General features: G+C 39.0%; 1 protein-coding gene across 1 annotated transcript in view; it reads left to right on the top strand.

The window, feature by feature from the left end:
- Positions 1–1,292: 1,292 nt before the first annotated feature.
- The window catches only part of ABI3BP (ABI family member 3 binding protein), a 192,773-nt gene continuing 180,369 nt past the window's right edge, over positions 1,293–13,696 (top strand). The window contains exon 1 of the mRNA XM_074898200.1: positions 1,293–1,335. The gene's annotated coding sequence lies outside the window, so the exon portion shown is untranslated. The remainder of the gene's footprint in view (positions 1,336–13,696) is intronic.

Below are 13,696 nucleotides of genomic sequence, written 5' to 3'. Positions count from 1 at the left end.
AAATAACTGGTGCTTCAACTGAGAGTAGATCATTATTACTCAGGAGTATCTTTGTCATGGTGCAATATGTTGCTTAATTGAAATTTATGGCTAGAACTTCTTCAGCATAGGGTGGAGAACTTTGCTATTATTGTGAAAATTACTATCTAAACAAGCTCTGGTATAGCTGTGCTGCTGCTAAAACAGATATGCAAGTGGGAGTAATGCCCATTCAAATGAAGTGGAGGAAATGCTTGTTACTATTGAGCATTGACAAAATAAGTTGTTACAGGAGGTCTCCACTCCCATGGAGTGCCCATCTCTGTTAACTATGCTGCTGGTGAATGTCCTCTGGAACAGAATTTTTCTTTTAGTCTTTTAATGAGAAGCAGAAGGGAGAAAAGCATTTTTGAATGGTTAACGTATGTGAATTAGCACTGATTGTATTTTGGGGAGATTTTGCAGTTGACAGGTGGCAAAGGAAGGCAAATGATTAGTTGTTCTCAGGTCCTTCTCTCTGGTTTATTAGCACCTCTTGTTTGAGGTTTGCCTGCTTGCCTTACCAACTGGCTTGGATTTGCAGCTGACATTTTTGGAAGTGCAGTTGTCTGTTCAACTGCAGTGTTTTCCACTTTAGCATTTGGTGCTTTGGTTGTTTTACTGCTGCTCTTGTGTGTGTACATGCAGAACTGCATGTGGAGTCATTTTCTTGTGAATACATGTTGGGTGGAATGGGTGCTCTGTCCTTGCACGCTCCTCTAGTTAAGGAACTTTTGTTCTGCTTTGGAATCGTTGCCGTTTCTATAGTCAAAATTTCTCTGCTGTGGTCCATCTCTCTTCACCAGCACTCTTGTCTTACTTGTAACATCCTATTCTGTTACCTCGTCTGATTTTTCACTTTTGCGTCATGAAAGATTAACTTGATTGGAGATGTTTTCCAGGGTAGGCAGAATGATTAGTATGATCTTTCAGAGGTGAAATGCACTCATAAAATCGACAGTGCTTCTTGCTGTGTAGGTTCTTCCAGATACTTAATAAACCCAGGGTTCCGCAGTAATTAATACCAAATACCACTGTTGCAGTCCTCTGCTGTACTAATTTGGCCTGGAGAGTGTGTAAAAATACAGATGTTGCAATTGAATATATGTATCATTTATAAAATTAGAGATATCAGTAATCTTGCCATTTATGATTTTCAATAGGAGAGAAGGTTCATAAGATTGAAGAGACTTAAAAATTTGAGGATGACATTTACATGGTTTGTGTAACTGGGCTTTTTTTCCAACTGCCTAGGGAGCCTGCGTGTGGGGTGAAGGAAATGCAGTTAAAAACGGTTTTGGAGGAAACAGTGCAACTGTGAGTATTTCTTTCAAGAATGATTAACTGTCATGAAATAGAATGTCTATAAAAATGTAAGGTATAAATAGTAAACAATATTTAGCAGTAATTTGCAAATAGACTTGACTTGTCCCCAGTAGTTTGGTCAATCTAAGGTTATGCACATGAAATCTGTGTTAGTTAATAACTCTGTAGTGGTTGACAATGTATTCTTCTCTAGAATCAAATTCCCTTTATGCAATTAAGAGGATTTTTATGTAAAATATTAGACAGGAAGTAGTCTGTAAGATGGTGGTAGGCATCTTTGGGTGTTTATTCTACTCATGTAAGTATCTGATTGTTGCATAGATGAGCAGCCTTCAAATGCTAATTTCATGATTCATGAATGAGTTAAAGTACAATTATAAAGTGAGATATTTTTGATGAGCTCATAATCTCAGTCTGATTCAAAAGTACTTCCATTTGTGATCCACTTTTGGCAATGTTCTTGTCACTAGCCTCAAGTAAGTTTTTCCTATGCATGTAAATAATAACTTGTGATGTTTTCTGAAAATTCTCTGCCATTTATGACAAGCATGTTGTATTCATAAGCAGCAACCGGGTATAGCGTGTTCTTTTGTTATTGGTACATGTTGTTGTCCTGGTTATGTAACAGTTTGCTTTTTCATTTTGGGATCAAAGAATTTGCTGTCTTTGTGTTTCCCTTCTTTAAAGACCTTCATATGTATGTAACAGCAGGCTCTGCATTCTGTTTAAGCTTTCATCACTGCTTTTCTGTGAATCTCCCATAGAAAGTACCGCTTTTATTAAAGCTGCTTTCTACACCCCCTTCTTTGATATGTAATGCTCTAATCTTTTATCCAGCCTTTCTCAGGAATATTGCAAACATTTTTTTTCTATTAAGAATGTGCATTTGTTAAAACGTATTACTTTTAGGGAAGGATGACAAATTAATTTATTAATTTCAAAAAAGTAAGGACTAATTCAAAACTATGCATGTGTTACACAAATAATTATTACTGGTTTTAAGAGTTCTAGTGAAAATGATACTGAAATCTTCAGTATTATTGTTGCTTGAAATGGTCACTTTTGTTCTTTTCTAGTTTAGGTAAATGATACATTCTCAGACCTTTCCATCTTTCTTTAAATTACATCCTGCTTCCTATACCCAAAACGCAAAAGTGAAAACCCACCTAGTATAGTTTTACAGGGTATGAAAACAATCCCTCTCTTTTTGTTTATACCCCCTAACTCACAGCTTTGTGTCTCACAATCATATTTTCTTTCTGTATGTTGGCTGTATTTTTTTTCTGAGTCTTTCTTATTGGAGGCATTTATTTAGGAGCTGTTAAAAGTGTGAGCATAGATTCACTGCTATCAAATCTTGTCTTTTTTTCCCCCCCTGTGGAGTTTTGATTTAATACATAAATATTTTATTAGTTCATTTAAGACCATCACTGTTTACAGTACACATGAATTCAAAACACACAGAGCATGGAGGAACAGCTGATTTGAAGTTGTCAAGATAACAGAACTGTCTGAGTACCAATGTACCATTTTTAGTCCGATACTCTAAGGAAATGCAGCTGTTAGGAACGTATATTTTGCTTACATGTTGTCCATCAATGTGTTTGGTTTGTTGGGGTTTTTTTAAATTTTTCAGCAATACTAAGTTTCTGTAAGCTTCCTGAAAAGAAAGATTTGAGTAAAAGAGAGTGATGTATGGAAGGACTGTAGTGTGGATTCCCTGGAGAGGTTACATAAGAAAACCACCATTTTAGGTCACAAACTTCAGGAAACTATAATCGAAGTTCTCATTTCATTAGAGAGTAGGGAATGTTCCTGCCAGGCACATGTCTGTGTTTCCTGGCACATTATGTACCTGGCGCAGGTACCCAGGTTCTGGGGAAGGGTGGGCTGCAGGGTGGCGCCTGTGAAGAGAGGTGGAGGCTGCCCCAAACTGGGCACAGATGTTCTGAGCCAGCCCTGCCTTGACGGACCCACTGCAGGGCACAGCTGAGCCCCGCAAACACAGGTGGGGTGCTTCTGCGAAAACGTATTTAAAGAAGGGCAGAACATAGCAGAAATATAGATCAGAGGGGAAAAAAAAAAACCAACAAAGCAACAAGCCAAGAGGGAACTCCCAAGGTCAAAGGATGAGGGGGAGGTGTTCCCTGTTGTGGAGGGCTCAGGTAGGAGCAGGTGGGTGCTCCTGAAGGAACTGTGGCCGGTGGAGAGCCACATGCTGGAACAGCATTTGTTTTTTTTCCCAAAGAACTGTGGACTTGGGGAAACTCATGCTGGAACAGAGGAAAAGTGTGAGAAGGAAGGACTGATAGCGAGAAACTGCTATATACATCCTATGTCTTTGAATCCCACACTTTTTTAAAAAGAAATATTTTAGGAGAAAAAGAAACAAGTGATATGCTTTATTTCTGCCCTGTTTAATTTAATGCTTTCTGGCCTCATGTTTGGGGAAACAGGAAACAATTGCTTCCCATTCACTTTTTCTATTCCACTAGTGATTTATATATCTTTACTGTAGAAATCTTCAGTGACTCTTACCATTGCTGTAAAGTTTTGTGTGGTTTTTTTTTTGTTGAGGGTTTTTTGCCCTTTAAAAAAAAAATATTAATGTTGATGTAGAATTTACTTTTTAACCTTGGGCACTGTTGCTTTTTTCTTTACCTTTTCAGTTCTACTATCTTCTTTTTAATGAGTTTGGGATGTGGGGTAGAGACCTGAACTGTGCACAGTTGTGTCAGTTACACTCTGACTTTATCCAGCAGCACAATGACATTCTTTTTGTTTGCTGTTTCTTTCCTAATGATTTTTATTCATTCAACCCTCTTTTCTGCTGATTTGTGTAACTAGGTCATCAGCACACTTTGTTTCATTTCTGTTTGTCTCTTTTTTTTTTTTTTTCCCCAAGCTTATACGTCTCTATTAAGCTTAAGGACAGGTAAATGCATATGGTAAATTAATGACTTTCCCTGTAAAACAAAAATCCAACCAACCCACATTGTTCCCATTTGTTGCCTTTTTTTTAGCAGAAAGGTTCTTCTAGCTTCCTTAGACTACTTTGAAGAGCTGTATATCTGGATGTTTAACTTGGAAAAAAGATGGGCAGACTTTTACAGGTAACATTCTCTAAACAGGTAAAAGTAGGTGTTGAATTATTAAATATTTCCATTTGATATTAGGAGTGTGCAGCTTTACCTTATGTATTTAAATTTGTAATGCAGTTAATGTAGTTCCTGTTTGTCATGCTTCTCACATTCTGGTTTAATTCAGTATTTTTTCAGTCATTAGAAATAGGCAAGACAAAAAACTTAGTAGTAAATAGGCTCCTTTTAAAAAGGCAGTTTAAAAGTTCATGTGGGTGTTGGCTTTTTTAGGATTAGCATTTTGGCATGCTATGAGGGGAAACGGTGTCTGAGGAAGTTGTGAGACTTTGAACGCAGTGTACTGTGTCAGTAAGGGTGTGGTCTGTGAGACACACATTGCACGTGCCTCTGGGAATTTGTGATTTTTCCATTTGTAGTAATAGTTCTTTGTTAAACTGCATATTGTACTGACTGTGAACCAAGGTGGTGCTGGCTGAAGAGTAATGATTGCAGAGTTAGAGCAGGGCTTGGCCAGGAGAAATAAGCGGAATATTGTTCTCCACTGAGTTTGTGTGATCTGATTTAAGGAAAAAACATGAATGGCATTTTTCAAAATATATTCAAATTTGTTTTAGAAGCGCTGGCGCACAGTACTGGTGTTTGGAGATGTAATGAAACCCGAGAAGTTTAGTACAAGAGTTTGATTACTGTGTGTCCAACTCAGTGTTGTGTTAGGTGATGTGCCCTCGTGTTGCAGAAAACTCAGACTAAAGAATTTATCGACACCAATGTGATGCAGATAAGCAGACACTTCTTTATTAATGGCTGGATGTGCAGGGGAGTTTTCTCACTAACAACTCATGCTAAGCACAAGAATTGTACAGTTTATATATTATTCAAACATATATATTTATTAGGTATTCATACATAAACATAATGATTCCTGGAAATCATTATCATACTCCCCTCCTACTTCTGACCCTGTGTACTAAAGCTTAGAAATCTCTAGATATGAGTCTGGGGTGTAATTTGGGTCGGTGGCCCATGAGTCAGTGGTCGCAATCTCCCCCTGATGGGATTACCTATTATCTAGTTTCACTGTTCGTTGGCAGAGATCTATAAGCTGTTACAGTTCATTCTCCCCAGTTCTCATTAGTTTCAAGTTGTGGTACGTCTAAGCCATTTTTCACAATGTATTCTAGGTAATAAATTACTTCTGTCTAGACATCCCTATAACAACTTCAAACAGAATTATTTTCAATTATAAATCTAATTACCCAAGCAGTATCTAGGTGTACCTAGTAAATGATTGCTGACCAATTCTTTGGCCTTGGTACAGAGCTGTACAGAGGATTTTGTAGTAGCATTTGGTTGCTGGTTAAATATGCAAAGTGCAGTAAATGTAAACATGTAATCCTACTAAAATAGCTCTCATAATTCTGTATTCATACTAGAATCAAACAAAATTAATTCTGATTAGTGGCAAATCAGTAACACTCTCCTTGTCCTTCTATGCAGCCACCATATAGGCCACGCTTCTGTCTTCTCTATGAAATAACCTTTTCAGTGCCTGTTTGCAGTTCAGTCAAAAATTTATTATTTCAAGTTGTCAATGGATGATAGTAGGGAAATGATGTTATAGCTTGAATAAAGAAATTGTTTGGAATTTGTAGTTTCTCTATTGCCACCAGCTTGTTTCTCATAACAGAAGGACAGGAAGAGGGTATTCAAAAGCACTCTTGATCAGGATAGCGTGATTAAGAATTTTGTGTTGTCATTAAAAGGTCTTCTACTACACTTTGTCACCAGCAATTTCTGCCAATGCTTAGGTTAACACTTTGTCTGGTTTGGTAACTTCGAAGTAGCTCACCTCAAGACAGTTTCAGCTGCTTTGTGAATAGCAGAACTTGTCATTCCCAGCCCTATTATGCTGCTATCAGTAAATTGCATTACAATTTCAGTTTATGCCTTTGCTTCCTAGAACTGTAGTTTGTTCTTGGAATTGTCTGCATGTACTAGATACTGAAGGATGGCTATTTCATATTTGGCCTGTATAGTCCTAGTATCTTGATAAATAGATTAATTGATGTGAATGTTCAGAATTGACATGTAATATTATGTTTTTTTAATTCTTTCAAGATTATGCCAATTCTACTTCACTACTCTGTGGCTAGAAAATTTCACTCTAGTTGACAGAACAGTTAAAGAGGCTTTGTCTACCAAAAATTAACCATTTGCACAGGTGTCAATTGCTTTTTCTTGTTGTAAACCACAACATATTATCAGCTTGTTAAAAAGATGTATAAATGTACTGAATACTCAAACGTTCTAAGTGGAAGGCTATAGTGGCTTAAATATTCCTCTCCAGATCAGAGAGGAAAGAGCAACACAAGTCCCGATCATCCTCATCTTCTTTGCCCCCCTCTCCAGAAAGAGATGATGTTAAAATGAAACACCTTGCATTTTTTTGTCCCATGTTTTTTCTTGTACTGTATCTGTCCAACTCCTAGACAGTGCCAAGTCAGACAAAAATGCAAGCTATATGTATGCCTTCTGAATGCTTTTAGTGCTCACTACCATTTTACTTAAAGACAAAAGTCTATCAAGAGCCTTGCACCTGTGTTCTTCCTTAAAAATATAATGGGAAAATCTGGAGGGAGCATCTTGTTCCTTTTGGAATGTGACAACACTCATCGACTTAAAATATTCAGGAGTGAAACTGAAAGGTTTCGTGAGTGAAAAGTAAAAGGTTTCTAATGTGGAAATACTTAGTTTATGCGAGGAAATCATTAATGTATGCACCTAAAATAACTCTATCACAAAGCTTGAAAGTAGAGATGGAGATACAGGCATATTCTGTTAAATAAGGACTTGGTCTGTCCTGCCATCTCTTTAGAGACTTTAAATGGTTTAAATTCTACCCTGGATCTGGGCCTGACTTTAGACTTGTTTTCTGTTGCTGAGGGGCATATTTATTTAAAGGACAGTTGGGTTAAGAAGTGCTGAAACCTTGTAGCAATGGAAAAAATATAAATCATTGACAAACTGTTCAGCCTAATTCCACAAAATGTGACATTAACTAGTATTCTTTTGCCAGTAAAAGCTATGTCCACATTAGGACATTTTGGAACTATAGCTATGCCAAATATTGTGCATCTGAGTGTCTGCTACAGCAGAAAAAAAAGATTTTCGTATTTTCTCCTCTAGTTGTGCTCCTGGTGGAAGACAGAGAAAAATATTCAGTAAGTATAAAGACCTCAAAGAATCAACTGAAGAAACGCAATTGTGCTTTATGCAGAAAATAAGCTATCACTGTGGTATTGCAAGTGGATCTGGATGAGCTTTGAAGCACCCCCTGCTTGCCTCAGGCTGAGTAAACCACCAGGCAATTGTCCAAGCATAACAGGCTTGGTAACTCTGCCTGGAGTTGTAAAGGGAGAAGTAAATGATGAAACTTCTACTCTGGAAAGTACTTGGTCTCTGCCAAACTGTTCTTTCCTTCCCCATGTGGAAGTTGTATAGAAATGGAATTATGTTGTCAATGTTTTAATCTCGGAATTGTGGGTTTCTTCTAGCAATTGACCCTTCTTAGTTCAGGACTGAAGCTGTGGGTACTGTCATGAAATATTAATGGAGATTTGTAGCTTTCTGCTAACAGCACTGGTGTGAAAAATTTTTGAGCACGCTCCACTGTGATTTATAGGCTGTGCCAGCAGATACGGTGGTGATGAGGAAAAAGAACTGGGATCCTGCTGCCTGTGTTTAAATAGAACCTTGTGCAACTAGATACAATTAGCATTAATGTCAAATTAAGTAAAGTATTCAAACAATATCCTTATCATCAGATTGTTATTATATGTATGTGGTTTATTACACGCAATTACTGCAGACAAAACTGTTGGAAGTTGAGACAAGCTAAAAGGAGGGAAGCCCTGGAGTTGGAGGGAAATCAGTTTCCCCTAGGAAAGTGGTTATCGGTGTACCTATATTTTTATATGTAGATTCATGCTTGGATAATATTTTATATTTATTTGGGATTTTTAAACTCACATCATCATTCTTGCACATAGTATCTTTCCAGAATAATGTATTTTTCTGAATAAGCATGTAAAATACATCTGTTAAAGTGGTGGCCAAATTTTTTGGCAGATGTGATTCCCCCATGGTTTATTTTTTGCCTGAAAATTCTGAGTTGGACAGGGTACTGGGACCAAATTGCTTCCCACTTCATTTTAGTTGTTCAGGGTGTTCCTACAGATATCTTTATTTGTGAAAACTTTCTCCAGGTTGGTTTGAATATGTAGCTCCCTCCTCCCCACCCCCCAAACTTGGAAGTGTTCCAGGCCAGGCTGGACGGGGCTTTGAGCAACCTGGGCTAGTGGAAGGTGTCCCTGCCCGTGGCAGGGGGGTGGAACTAGATGGTCTTTAAGGTCCCTTCCAACCCGAACCATTCTATGCTTTGGTGGCAAACCAGTCAAACAAGTAAGCAGCAATTTCAGCAAAGCAAAGTGAATTTTCTTATTCTCTGCTTTCCTATCAAGCTTCAGCAGTATTTCAGTCTGTGGAATAAAGACACTTTTTGTGTTTGAATTTTAAAAGTGTATCAGTAGCCTGCACCTTTCAAGCAAATAGGTGTGGCCAGGCTTTCCAGCTACGCAATTACTTTTATTGCTTCTTTTAGAATTCGTTAAGATTAACATTATCCAGTGTTCTTCCCCTGGTTTTCAACTGGTTTGGTTTACTTGCAGAAGAGGAAGGAGTGTCAGAAGTATCTGCTTGGAAAAAAATAAATCTCTCTCAACCCAATGTAGAGGGGTTTTTTTCCAACTCTCAACTTTTGGTCAGTGGAGTTGTTAGTCATTCCTTTGAGTCAAAAAGATGCACAGATGCTTTAAAATGATTTTCCTTGCTTTTGACAACTTTTCTCTTGCCGTTTGATGATGGTGATTCTAAATCTTTTGTGTTACATAGCGCTGTGCGTGAGGAAGCCACAGGTTAAAGGATTGTGCAAGCGGATGAGACTGATGTTTAGCCCTAAGAATGTTCAGAAAAAAAATCAAATTGCTAGAATAATTTCCAGTAAGCTAAAATTCCCTGAGTTTTACTGTTGCAATGCCAAATCACTTTAGCCTAAGATAAGAAAAAAGAGCACATGTAATGAAATGACCAGCTACGAAAAAAAATCTTGTGGCTTAATCTTCCTATGACCACAATTAAGGCAATGGCATTTACTAGCAAGCTGACAAAACAATTCTCTTGTGGTAATACAGCATTCACTGGAAATTTAGGAAAAATTAAAATTTATTTTTAATAGAATTTATATAATACTGAAATAAATGTTCATGAGCTTGGACAGGCATCACTTTACTTTCTGACTGCATAACAATAAGTTTTTATTGGTGGTGTTGTTTTCTTATATTGAGCCTATTTTTATCTGGGCAGGACTGACTGATATTCTTGTATTCTGTGAGAAGAGACTTTCTTTCTGTAATTCAGCCTAGGAAGATAATGCTTCCTTTTTTGTCTATATATGTGGCATATTTAAAGCTGGTTAGAAAATAGATGTCTCATTTTAAATACATGTATTTAATGTATTTGAGGGGAGAAGGAAGTGATGAAGCTGGAATGGACAGTTAAAACCACAGCATTTCTGTGTAGTTTCCAGAAAAATTCTGTAAATATTTGAAATGAAGTTTTTTGATTGTTTTGCAGCCTGTGGGGGAAGGCCTGAAATGGTAAGAGCCATCTAGTCTTACTTTCTTCTTTTTGGCATTCTGTCCACTGGAGAGATAGGGAATGGGAGTGTTGTTATATACTGGTGAAATTTTCTAACATAAAATGTATCAGAAAATCAGTTAGAGAATTCGTAACCAACTGTTAATATCAAGCCTTAGAGAAATGCCATCATGCTAGTGTGTCTAGCACAGCATTTTAACAGGGCAGGTTCTCCCACGGACAACTGGGAGAACCAGCTTCTGATGATCTCCAGAGGTTCTGTTAAAAAGAGTTGGGAAACTCTGCTACATGTTCTATACTACTTCGGGAGTTAATGAGCAGGCAGTATCTTCTTCCTCAGATTGTTTGTAAAACATACGTGTTGTTTTCTTTAATTAGAGGAGGGTACTACCGAGAAGTTTATTTGGACAAATCTCTGCTTCTTTAGACAAAAACATGGTAAAAATTATTCAGTCTCAAAATCATATGGAGAAGCATACATTTCATCTAAGGCAACAGATTAGATGTGATTTCCTGTATTTTATTATTACCTTATTTTGTCATGATTGCATGACCTCAGAGTGAATAACAGCATCAGTCAAAAATCCCATGCAGACATGTATTTAATGAGATACACTAAATGAATAATCCCTTCTGTGAAGGGGAAATTTGTAATTTTAATAAACATTTGGTAATGTGCTATAGAATACAAAAAAAGGCAATAATATCCACAAACAATAATTTGAAATTCAGTATATGCCACTGGTTGGGCTATCTTGTATGTTATATAAATGATGCTGCATGATGTAACTAGTTTGAGAGCCTTGTAAAATATTCATCAACCTAGACATGACTCAAATGATCTTTTTTTTTGGCTGATTTTGCTCAAGAGGCTTTTACTGCTTTTTTGTCCCTCCCTCCCCTGATAATTATTTCAAGAAACTATTGGGTGTGGGGGTTTATCACAGAAGTCTGGTTAATAAGGTTGGGAAGACTTGAAAAGCTGAGTTGAGCCTGTCCCCTGGGGATGTATAGGCCTTTTGCACCCCTTGTTTTTGCTTCTGCTAGTCACAGGCATAAATTCTTGAAAGAAAAGATTTTTTCAGAGAAAAGGTAACGAACATTGGGATGTTTTGCCTGAAGACGTAACCATAGCACAGGACCTGGTGTTTCACAATGTACTAGAAAAGACTGAAGGGGGAAGCATGGACTGCTTGGAGCTGCATGTGTCAAATTAACCGGTATTTATGAAATATTTGTCAAAAATTGTGGATTTTTCTGTTTAACTCTGTATCCACTTTCTACATATTTCTTGTCTAATATTAAGCATAATTAAGGCACCGTGTCTGCTAGTGATTTTTTTTCCTCCAAAAAATGGAATTCCCAGCTATTTTTCTATATTAGTTTTTTTAAAACTCTGTTACCAAGCATTTAAGAAGAATAAAATATTCCTATTCCCAGGGTGATTTTATTTCTGGTTTAGAAGTGATTAATTTTATTAAGTCAAACTGGTGTTGAAAGGTGACATTAGTTTAACTGAAGTTCATTCAAGAGGGAATTTGGCCATATACATTTCATATATGCTATTTTCCACTTGTAATTATTGCTTGCTAATAAAAATATTTTGTAGCCTCTAAATAAGTGGCTTATATGAAAGTAAGCAGCTACTGAGGCAAGAAAAGACTCTGATTTAATGCTTTTGCAAAAAGTAGGCAACAGCATGAACTGAACAATTACCTACACTATTTAGCCTGATGAGTAGATACCCAGCATGCTACGAAAGGAGCAGGCCAGACACATGTAGTTTGGCAACAGCAACACAACTGTTCTGCCTTTCACATAACTGGTTATAGGAAGATGAATGAGAGAACTCCAACTTAATTTGAAAAGTTAAGGACGATAAAGGAAGATGAATTGGATACTTTTTGGTAGAGGAAGACTTGAGGAAACGAGAGGGTTACAGCAGTGGCAGTGGTGTGGAACGTAGGATGAAGGTTGTGCTGAGTTGGTTTTGCTGTCACTAGAAAAGCTTGTTCATCCCAACTTTGCATTTTATTTCAGGATTTTTCATCTATTAAAGTCAAAGATAGGTTGTTCTTGCTGGTGTTTTGAAAAAAGCAGTTGTCATAGTACTTTCTTTTCAAAGAACTTAGATATCATAGGCTGATTTGGGTTGGAAGGGACCTTAAAGACCATCTAGTCCCACCCCCCTGCCATGGGCAGGGACATCTTCCACTAGCCCAGGTTGCTCAAAGCCCCGTCCAGCCTGGCCTGGAACACTGCCAGGGAGGGGGCAGCCACAGCTGCTCTGGGAAACCTCTGCCACTGTCTCACCACCGTCACAGGAAAGAATTCCTTCCTTAGATCTAATCTAAATCTCCCTTCTTTCAGTTTAAAACCATTACCTCTCTTCCCTATCCTTACACCCCCTGATCAAGAGTTCCTCCCCACCTTTCCTGTAGCCCCCTTGCAGTACTGGAAGGCCGCTCTAAGGTCTCCCCAGAGCCTTCTCTTCTCCAGGCTGAACAACCCCAACTCTCTCATCCTGTCCACACAGGGGAGGTGCTCCAGCCCCCCCAGCATCTTCATGGCCTCCTCTGGACCCACTTGAGCAGGTCCATGTCCTTCTGATGTTAGTGCCCCCAGAGCTGGACACAGCACCGCAGGTTCTCATGACAGTGAAGGGGAGGGAGAGAATCCCTTCCCTCGTCCTGCTGCCCACACTGCTCTGGATGCAGCCCAGAACATGGTTGGCTTTCTGGGCTATGAGCACACATTGCTGGCTCATGGTCAGTTTTCCATACAAACACCCCCAAGTCCTTCTCCGCAGGGCTGCTCACAGTCCACTCATGGCCCAGCCTGTATTTGTGCTTGGGATTGCCCCGACCCCCGTGCAGGACTTTGCACTTGGCCTTGTTGAACTCAATGAGGTTCACACGATCCCACCTCTCCAGCCTGTCCAGCTCCCTTTGGATGGCACATCACAGAATCATCTAGGTTGTAAAGGACCTTGAAGATCATCTAGTCCAACCATTCACCTAGTACTGACTGTTCCCAACTACAGCATATCCTTAAGCGCTAAGTCAATCCTACTCTTAAACCCCTCCAGGGTTGGGGACTCCACCACCTCCCTGGGCAGCCCATTCCAATGCCTAACAACCCGTTCTGCAAAGAAATGCTTCCTAATACCCAGTCTAAACCTTCCCTGGCACAAATTGAGGCCATTCCTTCTTGTCCTATCGTTTGTTACTTGGTTAAAGAGGCTCATTCCAGCTCTCTGCAGCCTCCTTTCAGGGAGCTGTAGAGGGCGATGAGGTCTCCCCTCAGCCTCCTCTTTTCCAGACTAAACAGCCCCAGTTCCCTCAGCCGCTCCTCGTACGACCTGTGCTCCAGACCCTGCACCAGCTTCGTTGCCCTTCTCTGGACACGCTCGAGTCATTCAATGTCCTTTTTGGGGTGAGGGGCCCAAAACTGAACACAGGAATCGAGGTGCGGCCTCACCAGTGCTGAGTACAGGGGTCAGATCCCTTCCCTGTCCCTGCTGGCCACGCTATTGC

This window comes from Athene noctua, chromosome 1 (assembly GCF_965140245.1).
Source record: "Athene noctua chromosome 1, bAthNoc1.hap1.1, whole genome shotgun sequence".
Lineage (NCBI taxonomy): Eukaryota > Metazoa > Chordata > Aves > Strigiformes > Strigidae > Athene > Athene noctua.
The sequence above is the reverse complement of the archived record's forward strand: the minus strand, read 5'-3'. Positions and strand labels throughout refer to the sequence as shown.